This window comes from Sparus aurata, chromosome 5 (genome assembly GCF_900880675.1).
Source record: "Sparus aurata chromosome 5, fSpaAur1.1, whole genome shotgun sequence".
Taxonomy (NCBI): Eukaryota; Metazoa; Chordata; class Actinopteri; order Spariformes; family Sparidae; genus Sparus; species Sparus aurata.
Window position 1 is genome coordinate 11,543,684 of NC_044191.1, and position 15,274 is coordinate 11,558,957.

At 41.6% G+C, this 15,274-nt stretch overlaps 1 protein-coding gene and 1 non-coding gene across 2 annotated transcripts in view; one reads left to right on the plus strand and one right to left on the minus strand.

Annotated features, from left to right (window-relative positions):
• The window catches only part of LOC115581825 (uncharacterized), a 32,531-nt gene extending 22,314 nt beyond the window's left edge, over positions 1-10,217 (minus strand). Inside the window, exons 1-2 of the mRNA XM_030417270.1 lie at positions 8,520-10,217; positions 7,628-7,691 (exon numbers count right to left, since the gene is read on the minus strand). The gene's annotated coding sequence lies outside the window, so the exon portion shown is untranslated. The remainder of the gene's footprint in view (positions 1-7,627; positions 7,692-8,519) is intronic.
• Positions 10,218-15,196: 4,979 nt separating this feature from the next.
• trnaf-gaa (transfer RNA phenylalanine (anticodon GAA)) lies at positions 15,197-15,269 on the plus strand. Its single transcript has one exon. It is a non-coding gene; the product is annotated as a tRNA-Phe (tRNA).
• The last annotated feature ends 5 nt before the right edge of the window (positions 15,270-15,274 follow it).

Genomic DNA, 15,274 nt, shown 5'->3' on the forward strand with positions numbered 1-15,274 from the left:
GTTCACCCAGTGTTAGCAGCAGGAGGACGGTTAGCTCACCTCGCAGAGCCTCGGGCTGAATCGCTGGAAACTGATTTAGGGACCTCCGCCGACAAGACCCGGTTGTTATGGACGCTCCTAGCATCACAAGCAGACAGAGGAGCAAGCGGAGTTGTTACTGAGGACAGAGGCGCGGCTGTCCAGCGGGGCTAACAGCTGGGCTGGAGTCGGTTTCGCGGAGAACGCTGCTTCCCTCCATCCTACTTTCCAACGTCTGAAATTTACATGCTGTTTTTTTTTTCCTGCACTATCCTGAGCCACTGAAACTAATTTCGTTCCCATTGCACTGTAAAGTGTCATTCAAATGACAATAAAAGAAAGTCTAAGTCATTAAATTACTTGGCATAAATGTATTAATACAAAATAACTGCAGTTTTTTTCAAAATCTTCCATGTCATGTGAGCCAGTGATTCCAAACCAGCAGCAGATTGTATTAGTAAACTAAAGGAATAAGACACACCTCTTTTTATTGTATTTTAATGCTTCCTCTATTTTATATGAATATTAATATGCACTTGGACAACTAACATCGTTTGTGTTTAGTACACATTGAATACAAAATAAAATGAAAAAAATGAAATCACTGTAAATTTAAGAAATTGTTTTGTGCTGCCTGAAATGAAAAAAATTAAATCAAACACTGTAAATCATTTTGGTTGTGTTGCCTATTTAAGTGTTAACGCTAGGGTCTACCATCCTGGAGAGCTAGCAAGAGAGCTAGCCAGATTTGAAAGTGGCACCTCCTCTAAGTTCCACCCCCCCATCCCGTCAGTGTTCCGTCCAAAGCCACGCCCCCACAAACTTGAACGCGCGTCTGTTAGTGGGACTCAGCAGGGAGAAGGAGATGCCGGGGCAAGACGCAGCAATTCAGCTGAATTTAGCACGGAGCAGACAGGAAGTCAAGCGCCAAAATAACAAACTACATCCGGTTACTTTTCAAAATAAAACACTCCGTGTTGACATCAGCACACATCGTGAGGCCAGCTGTCTACCGTACTGCGCCATTGCGGACTCAAACCGCAACCGGTGGGGATTGCCGGACGGCGGAGGAAAACCGTATTGGAGTAACAAGTAACGCTGGCTGCATTTTCTCTGCCATTGTAACCAAATGAACATCTTCTGCAACTCCTATTTCTACAGAGGAGTGTGCTGAATATTTCCGGCATCAGTGAAAGATAACGTGTGCTGTCTGGGCCGGACGGCACGGATTGGTCAGATTTTTCTCAGTCCTACAGCTGCCACAGAGGTCCGATTATTTTCGTTCCTTTTTCTGAATACATAATGTATTCTCTCTCTCAGGATAGCAGGATCATTTCACCCAGTATAACAAAATGTGTTTCTGAACAACATTACAGACCCTAGCTTTAAGTGTTCGACAAATCGATAAATATTTTTTGTGCTCCCATATATGTACTTGTGCTCCCAGATATTTTACTTTAGGAGCACATGTGCTCGTTGGGAAAAATGTCAACGTAGAGCCCTGCCTTCTCATCCTTCGTGATCTTCTCGGTCATCCACTGAGATAAACGAATGTTCCCTTCCCCAGGAGGTCTCTCTCCATTTTTTTCTTTTTGCCCTCTTCTCTCTCTCACTGAGCTCACTGACAGCCTTCTTCTTTCCAGTCTCTGTCTTTTTTCCATTTATCCCTGTTTCTAAAGGTACTTTCTTCTTCTGTCCGGGTCAGCATCACAACGTTCCCTATATCTCCTTGCTATCTCAGCCCCGTTTGAGCTCATTCCACAAATCAGAATGTTCCCTTACACACTGGTCCAGCTTATAATTGGCCATTTTTGACTACTTTTGATTTTACCATTATATTTCACTTTAAAAAGTGTTTATCTTGCCTTGTTTGGTGTAATTCTTTTCAGCACAACCTCACTTGTGTGATTGCAATTATTTTTTCATTTTGACGTACTGTATTAATACAATGGACCTAAAATCACACAAAAACCATAAAATCCGAGTAGGAAAAAGTTCAGCCATTCAGGAGCTGTTCATGCACATCTCAGAGCAGTTCACAGCCATGTTTTGCCGCAAGGCCTTCCTCGACTGGTGAGTAGAAGATGATGTCAGGAGAGAAGAAGTCTATCCTTTATTTGTGTTGGTCTGTACTTGGGTGTCTGTTGAGGGTGAAGAAGACGTGGCGTAAACACCAAATATTACTTCCTTCTTACTACGCATCAGTTAGGGCTGGTTGATAAGGTTTAAATCATTGTTGCTTTTTAATAATTTGCCTGCAATCAATAATTAGAAAGTTAACAAAGGATAATATTGAATTCTCGTCCAGCCTGAGCAGGACTACAAATGATTCCCACTCAAGGTTTTCAAATGTTGTCTATTCTGTTTTCACTTTTTTTTTTGCTATCAGCAGTTCTCTTCTTCCTCCATGTTCTGGATAAGAATGTTTTTAAGCTTCCCTCCTATCTCTCTGTTTTGAAGGTATCACCGTTACTACCCTAAGTGGCAAATGTGCTGTTACAATTTAAGAGGCTTTTGATAATTGACTGCACCTCCTGGCGTACATATCTGTCAGGTTTCAGCTCTCTCCATTCATAGCAGGCATCATTTAAGTGATCACACTGTCAGTTTTTTGTTAAGTCTGTTTTTTTGCTGCTGGTTTAAAATATATACACTACTCACAATAAGTTAGGGATATTGTTATTTACATGAGTGCTTTTCCTATTCGGTCTGAATTTTAATGAAATAAGTAAAAGTTCCCTTTGATATTACTAATAATGAATGAGAAGAACACCATTTTCATTAGTTTAATATTTATTACCCCAAAAATTTAGACAATAACAAGGATAGCCCCAAATAACAAAAATTGACAATGTCAGTAGCGGGTGTTTCCACCATTTGCTGCAATGACAGCTTGACAGCGACATCTCATGCTCCTCACTAGCCTCATGATGTTGTTCTGAGGCAATGCGTTCCACTCCTCCACAAGTGCTACACGCAGTTCTGCCAGGTCACGTGGGGGTGGGGTACGATCATCCAGTCTCTGCTTCAGCTGGTCCCAGACATGCTCTATGGGGTTCAGGTCAGGGGACATTGCTGGCCATACCATATGAGGCACTCCGACTTCCTGAAGTCGAGCTGTGACAATTGTGGCACAATGTGGTAGAGCATTATCATCCATGAACAGAAAGTTGGGGGTGTGCTGGCGGAATTGGGGGATGATGATGGGTTCTATGATGTCTCTGAGGTAAGAACGTGCTGTGACTGAGCCATCTACAATAACCAAATCTGTTTTGCGCTGACTGGTGATGCCTGCCCGGACTGTTGCACCTCCTCCACCAAAAGGAACCCTGGGGACCATGTTGACCTCAGCGTATCGCTCACCTCGCCTTCTCCAGCAACGCTGACGACCATCATTTCTGTGCAAGGTGACCCGACACTCACCAGTGAACAGGACGGTAGACCACTGCTGCATTGTCCAGGTCACATGGTCTTGTGCCCACTGCAAACGTTCACGGCGGTGTCTTGGTGTCAGTGGAGTCACCTGCAACGGTCGTCTGGCATTTAAGCCAAAGCGGTGGAGTCGGTTTCGAATGGTTTGTCTGGAAACCCTAGTACCCCTCACCAGAGTCCTGCACGGGTCTTATTTTGCAAACCCGCACCCGCCCGTACCCGTCGTACTTAAAACCGCATCCGACCCATTTCCCGACAGTAGCACAAATTACATTCTGCACCCGAGCCGACCCGCTATAAATTGATACCGACGCCCGACCCGCACCCGAAGCAAAATTAGACTGATGCAATTTTTAAAAATTAAAGTAAGCCAGCGTGGGGAATGGGAGTTCTGGGAGGGCGCAAGCACGCATGAATGAGCTCATATGAAATATACCGGTACATGCTTATCATTTTGAAATGCAGGCATATTTTTGTAAATGTGTCGCTAATGATTTATTTTTTTGCACCTGATGCCATGAAAATGACAATCGCAAAACCCGACCTGCGCTCTCTAGGCGTCTGACCCGATCCGCACCCACGTCCGACACAGGACATTATTTTTCACCCGTTTCATCCAAATTGTGCGGGTCACCCGTCGGGCACCCACGGGTACCCGAACCCGTGCAGGACTCTGCCCCTCACATCTCGTAACTGGGCCTGCAGCTGTGTGGGAGTTGCATAATGATGTCTGAGTGCATAGGTCCTTAGGTACTGGTCATCGTTGCGGTCTGTCACTCGTGGGGCTCCACTCCTGGGTCTGTCACGAACTCTGCCAGTAGTTCTGTGTCTTGATGCAAGTCTGCTGATGACACTTTGAGACACACCAAGTTCACGAGCAACATCTGACTGCCTGCCACCGACCCGAAGGCGCGCTATGGCCAGGTGGCGCTGCTCGTCCGTTAAGTGACGTCGTGTGTTCATGGCTGTTTGAATGATGAACTTGGAATGACTTACTGACAATACCAGCTTTTTATACCCACAGAATGTTGAAATTGATGCCACATTGAAAAGGGTTGTCTTTTAGTTTTTTGGTATTGGCCCCAATATGTAAGGCACACTGTACACAGTGAGACCATTACGTGGAAAACACAAAATGAGGTGTGTCTGTCATCCCAATACAATTGCCTCCATATCCCAAAACTCTCTGAAGTGAAACAAACACCGTATGTATGAAATCCACTGAGTCTCTCACAATATCCCTAACTTATTGTGAGTAGTGTATTTGTGAAAGAGAATGTAACACTGACCATTTCAAGGAATTCTTTGCTGAATTAGACACTGTTTGTTATAGAATGTAAATATTAAGCTGAATGACAACATTCTGTTTATCAAAAAAACAATGCATATTGCATAGTGTCAGGAGCTGGTCACTGCTACATCATTATTGGCGTGCATGTTCTCTGATGTTCTTCACATTAAAAGTGTAGATGAGTTTTAATAAAAATGTTTTGAATGGGTGCTACACTGTGAAGATTTCATTTACTTTTGTCTACAGGAGCCTGATATCATGAGATCTGCAATGTCATCAATAAAATGATAAAGCGTCTGTACATATTTCTCATGTTTTAGCTTGATTAAAACTGCCCAGGTGTCTTAGGATGGAGCTTTAACCTAGCTGCCTACCAGGGAACTAACAGCAAGCCTGAATCGCAATATATTTATTTCTCCAGATTTGTTCCCAATGCAAGATACAAAGTCCACTAGACATCCCTGTCCATCACTGACTCATGTAGTCACATATAATGAGAAATGGTTCAGTGCCTGAGTGAACATTTCAAGTGACAGTCTTACAGGCTGCTGTAAGACTGAGCAACAGGTTTATGCGTTGTATTACCAATTTGTTGCCCATATTCTTATATTAATTGCAACAATGGAAAATGATCTTGTATATTTAAATAACAGATAAGTAGACCTCATTGTGATAGAAAACTTCCTGTTCCTATTTCCTTTGTTCATATGCAGGCAGAACTGATCCAAGTTCATTGATTGGGGGATTTTCCTTTACTGTATCACTTGATTGTGATCACCTGCAAGGCTTAAATGAGTGTTTTGCTTCATTCTATTGTCTATTCAAGACACTGAAGGGAGAAATGATCATCTGACCACATTGATATGGACACTGAATGACTTGTGGATACATGAGATATAAAAATCCCTACTACATCAACATTTGCCCTCAGCCATGAGGAACACATTCAAACATTGTTTGGGAAAGCCTCCTATTGGCAGTGTAATTATAGTCTTATCAGTAATATTTGGTTGGACCTGCCATGTTGGTCATAATATTATCAGCCCTGTCAATCATTTTGGGAAATAAAAGTCATTAAACCAGTCTCTGAGGGTGTTCTCAGAACAGTCAGGAAGTTTAAAGTTTTAATATCAGCTCCATAAACATATAATCACAGTGTGACAGGAAATAAGAGAATAATCTGAATCCAGCTAAAAACCTCTTCACACTGTATGGGTTCGACAGTGAATTTGCCTGCAGTTATAAAGACATCAATTAAGGAGATTGCATGTAATTCTAATTAATTTTGCATACACTTCTGTGTGTTTTGCACATGGTCACACACACAAAAATAACTTTTTATGAATCTTTCAAACAGCACAGACTTCCGGTATACACCCAACATTTCGTTCAAGTCATGCTTTCATTATGAGAGCTTTGCCACAATCATAGAGACAAAGAATAAGATGACTTTTTAATACTTAATGACAATACAGCATCTTGTGCATGACAATAAAACATCTGTCTTTTGGCCTCTTGTTTCTCAACAATCATAGAAGTGGTGTGATAATATTGAAAACAGCAGTGACAATATTCACAAAGAAAGAAGCAGAATAATTTCATTTGCACCGGCAGCTGTGACACTGTGTTACAGTATGTTGTTCATCTTCATCACAGGTTCATCACAGCAACCCTATGGACCAAACATATTTTCCATATCTTGTCTATTTTCCATCACCACAACTTTCTAAATGCCACTTTAGAAAGATCAGGGTCAATTTTTCATCAACCTTCTATTACAGATAACGGGAATGGATAGAAAAATAATTGATTACCACTGCTGTGTGTAGAGTGGTAAGTATCAGGCACACAGTTATATAGCCTAAGTTATTTCTGATTTTATGTAGACCAACAAAATCCATACTATACTAAAAACCATTCACACCATTATTTATAATACACAAAACCTAAGGGTTCACTAAAGTATTGTACTAGTACTTGGAGTTGTCGCCAAGAGATTTAACCGATCTCAACCCCAAATTACTATATCAGGCACTGGATGGTACAGAGATAACCTCTATAGAAACCAATAATCAATAGGACTAGTGCATCAGAAGAATTTCAGTTCGCCCACTGGAGAAATGAGTGTTTAGACGCTGAGATAAAAGTAGCAAAAGCAAATAATACTCATCAACAGTCTTGGATTTACGAAACAATAGAAATGCTGTATTTGTTTTTTTGAAGGCATGAAATGGAATAAAATATGAACAGGCATAAACATATAAGCACAGCAATCAGTGTATTCAGTCTCTTTGAAATAACATCACTCACTGGGTTATATCAAATGGTCTTCACAAAATTTAGCATTTTTTTTAAAGCTATTTTCCTAAACCATTTAAATGTTAATTTAATCTTGCTTGGCTCTGCACCTACTTGAAGCAAAATTTTAAACCAATTTCATATTTGCCTTGACCTATTTTTAGTTATATTCTAATGTGTTTTTAGATAACCTTTAAACCCTACTTTAACTTGTTAGATCACTGAATTCATCATTTAAGCTCATATTTAAATCCTATATAACATACACTGTGGTCCCTTTAATGAGGTTCACGGGATTTATTCTGATGACAGAAAAACTGACGACAGAAAAACAGCTGATGTTACTGACGGTGACGGAGACAACAAGTACAGCTCCTGCCCCACAAACACAGCGGACAGACATAGAAGGGGGCGACAGCACAGTTGATCGTATAGTGGTTTTTTTCACAGTAAATAATCCATTAATCACATTTCCAAATAAACCATGAACTTATTTTAAACAGAGAAAAGAAAATACACACACATACACACTTATATACATGCCGAGGCCAAACAAAACGATACTATGTGCACAAAATGTAAACATACCTGACGACAGAAAAACAGCTGGTGTTACTGACGGTGACGGACACAACAAGCACAGCTCCTGCCCCTATACATTACACAAAATACAATAAATAAACCTAAATAAACTGAAACTATGTAGAAATGAACGGTTATGACCGTTACGGCAGTAACGGTTAAAATAATAAACACAGCTAAAACAAACGAAATTGAAGATAACAACACTTAATAACCATTACAAAGCATGACAAAATCAAACACGAAACGTTATTTACTCAAGTTTTATCTAAAATTTCAGTTAAAAAATGATAATTAATAAAAACACACGGAGCTGTTGACAGTACTGTGCACATCACAGTACATACCACACACACAGCGGACAGACATAGAAGGGGACGAGCTGACGCTTTACCGTTGCTAGGTAACCATCAACTGTCAAAATAAATAACATACCGGTACAAAAAGCCTCGCTAAAAATAAAATAAAAGCAAGCAGCACAATAACTCGCTGACTAAACGAACAAAAAAAGATTTAAAGAATAAATTAATTAATTTTGACGGATTTCATATTTACAACCCTGTTACAAACACACAACAACAAGACCTCAAATAAATATCACCTTCAAAACTGCTCAACTGAACAAGGTCGACAAAATATTTGTCTTAACACCTTAACAATAACAACAATCAGGTTTTACGGATTTCTTTTTCTTTTCAGTCCAGTGATGTAAAAAAAAAAAAAAAAAAAACAATTAAAAGAAATAATCCACAATAGGTTCTTTAACACTGGCAATTATCAGTCCTACCAGATCCCAGAAGAAAGTCACAGTTTAACAGCAGAAGACTCCGTCCCTTAAACTCCAAAACACAGAACCACAGAAAAGACCAGGCCAGTAAGTTCAATGTTGGGCACATACCCCTAGCTGGTGAAGGGCCACGACTCACAGTCTCCAGGTTATCAGTCTTTCTCCTTCGGAATAACACGGTGCACAACGGCTAAATCCTTGTCGGTTCAACACACACGCAAAATATCTCAATGGAGAGACTTCTATCTTTACAGAAAAGGAAAACTTTGTTTTTTCAGGAAATGTCAAGTTAATCCCTCTCATTTCCATCTGCTAGGCTAGCTGCAGTCGCGGACTTTTTTCCTTCCTTTCTTCGATCACACCGCAAGGCTGGATCCTGATTGGCTCATTACCTCAATCATCTAGCTATCACGTGCGTCTCACATGAACTAAAGGCTTATTTCACTCAAATGTCACCTGAAAGTCTACAAAATAGAAAAAGAACCACATCACATTCATTATATTGAAAATAATGAACCATGTACATATCAATAAAACCATTGTATGTCTTTTCTCGTATTCATTGAACCACAGTGACCTATTTTATCTTAATGTCTCCTATTTTATTAACTACAGTTACCCTTAGTTTTTAAAATATTTTGTTTAGGTCTGTTAAGGGCTCATGTTTAGGTCCTAGTAACCTGGGTTACACAGATGTCCCACTGTAATCATAATAATAACAATTCTAACACCCCCATTGATAATAATGGTTAGAATGTATGTCTAATATTCTCAGAAATCATTCAACGTAGTCTGTAAATTACTTTGAGCTGAAACTGGTTGTGGGTCTCTATTATTTAGAAGAAGGGTTGTTGATACTGGTTTAACAACTTATTAAATCAGATATTTGCTTTAAATAAATGACCATTGTCAACCAGTAAATGTCACACACCTCCAATGTGATGACAATGATTCAATTGTTTAAACAGTATATTTTATGTTTCTGTGGAAAGCGCTTCAGTTGAACTGAGTGGCATTGCTACAGAGTTTTGTGCAGCTATGGATAAATGCACCAAACCTATGAATTACAAAACCTGCTGTCATTGTTGACTTTTTGGTGAAATTCAAAAGCATGAGAAGTACCAGTGAATACTCTCCATTTTACAACATGCTGATGCAAAGATGGACAACAATACAACAACAGCAATGAAACAGCACATTAAAACCCCTCAAACAGACCTGACAGTGCCTCATTGATGTAAACTCTAACTGTTCCGAAATGCAATAAGCTGCTCATGCCAGTCTAATATTGCAAGAGGTCTGTTTCTGAAAATAAAGTGCATCTGAAAGGCTTGGCATGGACTATTATTAGACCTGCCACATGTGATGAATGATGGGAATCAGTATCACTCTGGTGTGACAATGTACTTTTCAATACTCATTTTCATATTTCAGACTATCAGATGTTTGTAAACTCCTTATGTATTAATGTGGAATGTGGTTTCTGTTGCAGAGAAGATCACAAGCAGGATGTGAATAAGCAGAGCTCCGTATCACTGTAAACTGTTGTCTGCGGTGGCTGAGGACTGACGCTGGGCTGCTTTCTGTTCCAGCTGGCACTCTTTGATGGCCAAGACGCCTGTCAGCATGCTCTGTGGAGTGATGGCCTCTAGTGGTTGAGAAGAGTACCAGTGGGAACTGTTGAAGTCAGAAAGGGGAATTTAAAAATGGCTTTTTACAGTATTAACAGTCAGAGACACTGTTGCATGTTGTCTCCACAAATAGAACTGATACCATGGTAATAGTTGACACATCATCAATCATAATCAGTGGTTACTTTTATGTTGGAGGACTGACTCTGACCTGTGCGTGTGCACAATCTGTTCAGGCTGGAGGTAAAACACGTCAGTTCTCTTTTTCACCGACCCTTGGCTGTGAGAGAGCAACAGGACAGTTTTATAAGCTGTACTGGGCATTTTTAATAATTGCTGCTTTCTTCATTTCGTAGTTTGCCGCTGTGAGAGAGCAACAGGACAGTTTTATAAGCTGTACTGGGCATTTTTAATAATTGCTGCTTTCTTCATTTCCTAGTTTGCCTATGTGTGCTTTTGTTTCGAGGTCTAGAGAGGCAGAACTCGTAGAGTCTGGCAGGACATTGCAGACGGTTGGTGACATTTTCAAACATCTCCAGGTCTCCCTCTTCTTCTGCCTGCCTTTTTCTCAGTCGCTCTAAAACCAAAAATAATTACCAAAACTTGGTTAATAAATATTTCCAAACACACCTTGCTTTTTGTGACAGGGAGTCATCAAGTGAAGATGGTGAAGGAGAGGCTCTGGTGCTGCGCCAGCGTGGTGAAGCGGAAGTTCTTGGTGCAGAAACGTTGCTGCAGAGAAACACCTCATATACCCCTCTGGAGGTAAATGGGGAGTGTGAATGTCATTTAACTTTATACAACTCAACACTTTAGCTCTTCAGGGCCTCATCACAACGGCACTGTGCTCATTAAAAGGAAGATACAAATTAAATATGATTTGGTGATGCATCTGGTGGAGTACAGTGAGTCTATATATATGGGACATAACAGACATTCACGGGACTAGAAGATTCATTTGTTCTTTATACCTCCTGTTCAGGTCTGTTTCATTGTTTCAAGTGCAGAATCTAACAGTTTTATACTATTTTTTTTCCTTGGGTCACTCTTTTCGGCCTTTTAGTAACAGTGTTACAGGAAAGTCCCCCCAGTGACCCAGTCCTCCCTGACGTTAGGCTGGATACTGTAAATGGGCTTTTGGCAGCTGAGGCTCTGAGGAGACAGGAGGGCCTGAATCTCGCTCAAGTAAATGCCGGACCCCCTTCTCCTCCTCTCCAGCCGATCCCATCAACACAAGATGGAGAAGCCATAGGAAGAGTCATGCTCCTCCTTTTTCTGCAAACTTTTTATCCTTACCCTTTTTGCTGTTCCTCATCCTGTTCCTCAGGCTTCCCCTCTAGCTGCTCCCGCTTTCACTGCAGATTTTCCTCATGCTGCTCCTGTTTTCTCTCCTGCTTTCTCTTTTGTGGATCCTCATGCCTTCCCCCTCGCAGCTCCTGCTCTCCCTCTAGCTGCTCCTGCTTTCCCTGCAGTCTTTCCCATGCTGCTCCTCATGCTGCTCCCATTTTGGTTCCTGCTTTCCCTCCTGCTTACCATTTCAAGGATCCTTATGCCTTCCCCGCTTTCCTTACTTCATTCCCTGCTTGTTTCCCTCCTGCTTTCCTGTTCATGAATCCCCATGCCGTCCCCCAAGCAGCTCCTGCTTTCCCTCTTGATTTTCCCCATGCTGCTCCTTCTGCTGCCCCTGCCTCTCCTCACGCTGATCTTGATGATGAATTTGAGCGGCTGTTTAACATGTACAGGGGACCTGAGGGGGACAAAGACTCTGACATCTCTGATAAGGAGGATGAGCAAGTGGTCCCCCAGTTTAATGTAATTTGTCCCGTTGAGAACAGTGGACCAGTATGCCTGGAAAATTCTTCTGAGGGCGACGACTCTCTATCAACATCTGGCCTCAGCTCCTCCACAAGGAGATGCAGGGAGGAGTGCAACGAGGCTGCGGCAAAGAGGCCAAGGCAGTCTGATGAGAGTGACTCTGATTGATTTTAAAATGGATGGACTGACAATCCTCCATCAGAGCAATGAGTCCACATTCGCTCTTCATCAGCTGTCAGGAACTGAACCACTGGATGGCTGCAGTCTCTGTTTTGGCATTTTTCTTTGCATCTAGCAGGACAAGTGATTCCCAAGGTAGCCTTTCTGTCTGGCTGGGCAAGAAAAGCCTCAGGTAGCCTTCGTGTCTGGCGGGGCTGGTTACTGCCCAGGCAGCGTCTTGCACTGGGATAATTTCTTCATATTGGCAGGGATGTTGGATTGACCCTTTTAAACCCTGACTGCTTGCCCTTGCATCTGGCAGTGCAGTCGACATCCTGGGAAGCATCTTCCTCCTCATTCCACACAGCGACTGGATCGACGTTTCTCTCCTCCTGAGGTCCAGCGACGCCCCAGGTAGCCCTCACCGCTGGCAGGGCTGTCGACACCTCGTGCATGTGGCAGGTCAGGAACTATCATCTTGGTTTTGTGGCGAGGAGGACAGCAGAGAACTGTAAGACAAAGACGCATACTCTCGTAACACCAATTAAGCTTCCCAGATGCTGTTGTACAGGAGCAATACGTGCAGCTGAGGGCCGGCATTTGCGTCAGGCGGGGTTGTTAACATCCCATGGAGTTGTTTTCTGTCCTGTCTTTTTTATCCCTATCACCTCATTTCGACTCAGCGGCTGGATCGACATTCATTTCATCCTGAGGTCCAGCAATGCCCCAGGGGGCCCTCGCGTCTGGCAGGGCTGTCGACACCTCGTATATGTGCCAGGTTAGGAGCCTTCAACTCTGTCATGTGAAGACAAAGACAGCAGAAAAGGACTATCACAGAGAGCAGCTTACTCTCTTACCATTAATGAAGCTCCTGGGGTGGGGGAGCTGTAGAGGTGCAGTTCAAGCAGCTCGGACAACCTGGACAAAAACCCACATCGTCTACTCACTCATTCAGTTGACTCAATTTCATCAAAGCCTCTGAATTGTAAGCTAATATCACAATATCACATTCAATAATTCCAAGATGTCTTACTAACTATTTTTAAAAAATGTTCTGTTTGCCTGAGCTGCTGCTGTTCACCGTGGATGGAAAAACACGAGTATAAGCTTCAGATTTGTCAAGACAGTAAACTATCTGAATACCGTATGCTATACCTGATTAGCAATTGAGTATGACTTTTGCTGACCATTATTTATATTTTGCCACCGCCCGAGCTCCTGCTGTTCACTGTGGACTAAAAAGTGCGTCCAAGCTTCTGAGGTTACTTAGAATAAATTGAATGTACTATCCACATGTCACTTTGCCAATAATAATACTTGACTGATGCTGACAATGATATGTATTCTTCTTCTTCTTAGACTAAAATGTATTTATTTGGATATCATAGTGCAGGACTCCTCCTGTGTCCCTGGACAACACCAAGGCATCATCCCAGCAGTCCACCGAGCTGACTGTGTCACCTTACTGTCACAGTTCAACTGGTATCAGTGTCGTATTCAATAAAACACCGGGACATCTGAAGTGAAGCTTTGCGTTGTGACATTTTTCTAACCTCAGTGACGTTGATGTGAAGCCTTTAAGCGGTCAATCACCTGCACGTGTCATCAAATGTGAAATTGCTAAACTGCTTTCGAATCAAGAGAGGAAAAAACAAACTTAAGGATTTTTGCGTGGAGCAGGGACAAAAATACTTGAATCAGCTACAAAGCAACATTATGAAACTTTTTAGCCTTAAATGAAAAGCTTCAAAATTATTGTGATGGTACAGTTTCTTTTAACGGGGTGAATGGTGTCTCTATCTCAGCCGCTCCTCCCTCCTATCACTTGTGTCTGCCCCATGAAACTTAAGTGAGTGTCTGATCACAGTGTTACATACATGTTTACTTGAAGTTTTCAACACATTTTTAGGACCTAATAATATGACAACATATAAATGTGGGCGGACAACAACGCCAATACTCGGAGTGCTGTGGTCGGGATACGCTCTGACATCTCAACAATCCGCGACTTCGTGATACAGATGCGAGTTGATGTAGCCACCAATCGGGAGGACATGGCGAAGCTAGCAGCCATAAAAGCTGCAGAGGAGACTGATGAATAACATGAAAATGCATTAAAGGGCTCTTACACCATCCCAACACCATCTCAACAAATAATAAATACACTGGACTTTTGCTCTCTCTCAATTGGATATTCTGACTTTGTGGCAAGCCTGGCTATAAGATGAGGCCATAAGATGAGACTGTTGTTCACTCATGATGGACTAATATGGACACATGTGCAGACACACATGTAATCTGTATGTACTGTCTAGAGCTTGAATTCAGCTCTATATGCTACTGCTGTAATATGTTTTGTCAAAGGTCATAACAAAAGAAAAAAAGAGAAGAAAAGAAAAAAGTAATTTGCAAAAGACAAGAAAAGATCAGAATGAAGATTTTATACTGTGGGTAATGGGGGCGGGACTTGATAAGCTTTGGCTTCTCCCGCTTTTCCCTTTCGGCCATGTGTGTTGTATTATTTGAACAATGATGAAATGTGATGCTTATGAATTGACATGTCCGAAACAAACAACATAAATAAATAAATAAATAAATGTGCTTAACCAGAGAATTCCTATTTAGGTGGTGAGGGTGAACAGAATGATAATGAAAAAGAGAATTGTGGTCCGTTTCTTGGCAAAATAAAGCAGCGTGCAAATTATTATTAACACCTTTATGAATACTAAGATCCAAATGATAGATTTTTTTTCTGAGTTTACTCTTGTACTTTCATTGGTTGAATTTGAATATAACAGGATTGTAGAAAAATGTCATGAACAAATCGACAACAGAATTTGATCTCGTCAAGAAAAATATTCCTCTGAGGGCTGTAAATGCAAAGCAAAGCTCGCACACACACAGATGCCATCTCGTTGTTTATATATTTTATCTTAAAACAAAAATGCATCATTAACAATTTAACTTCACTGTCACCAGGAGGAGCCTTCAACAAGCAGCTGCGCTGAATCGAACCCAGAGCAGATCTTTTGAAATCATCGTGGTTTCGATCCTGGCTTTCGGCTGAACTCTGTTTCCGTTAAGTTTCGATTTTGCTCAGAATATCACGCAATACAAATAAACACGACCTACAACCTTCTGACTCTATCGGTCTTTGTCAGTCATCGGCTACCTAAATGTCACGCCGAAATAGCTCAGTTGGGAGAGCGTTAGACTGAAGATCTAAAGGTCCCTGGTTCGATCCCGGGTTTCGGCAGCTTT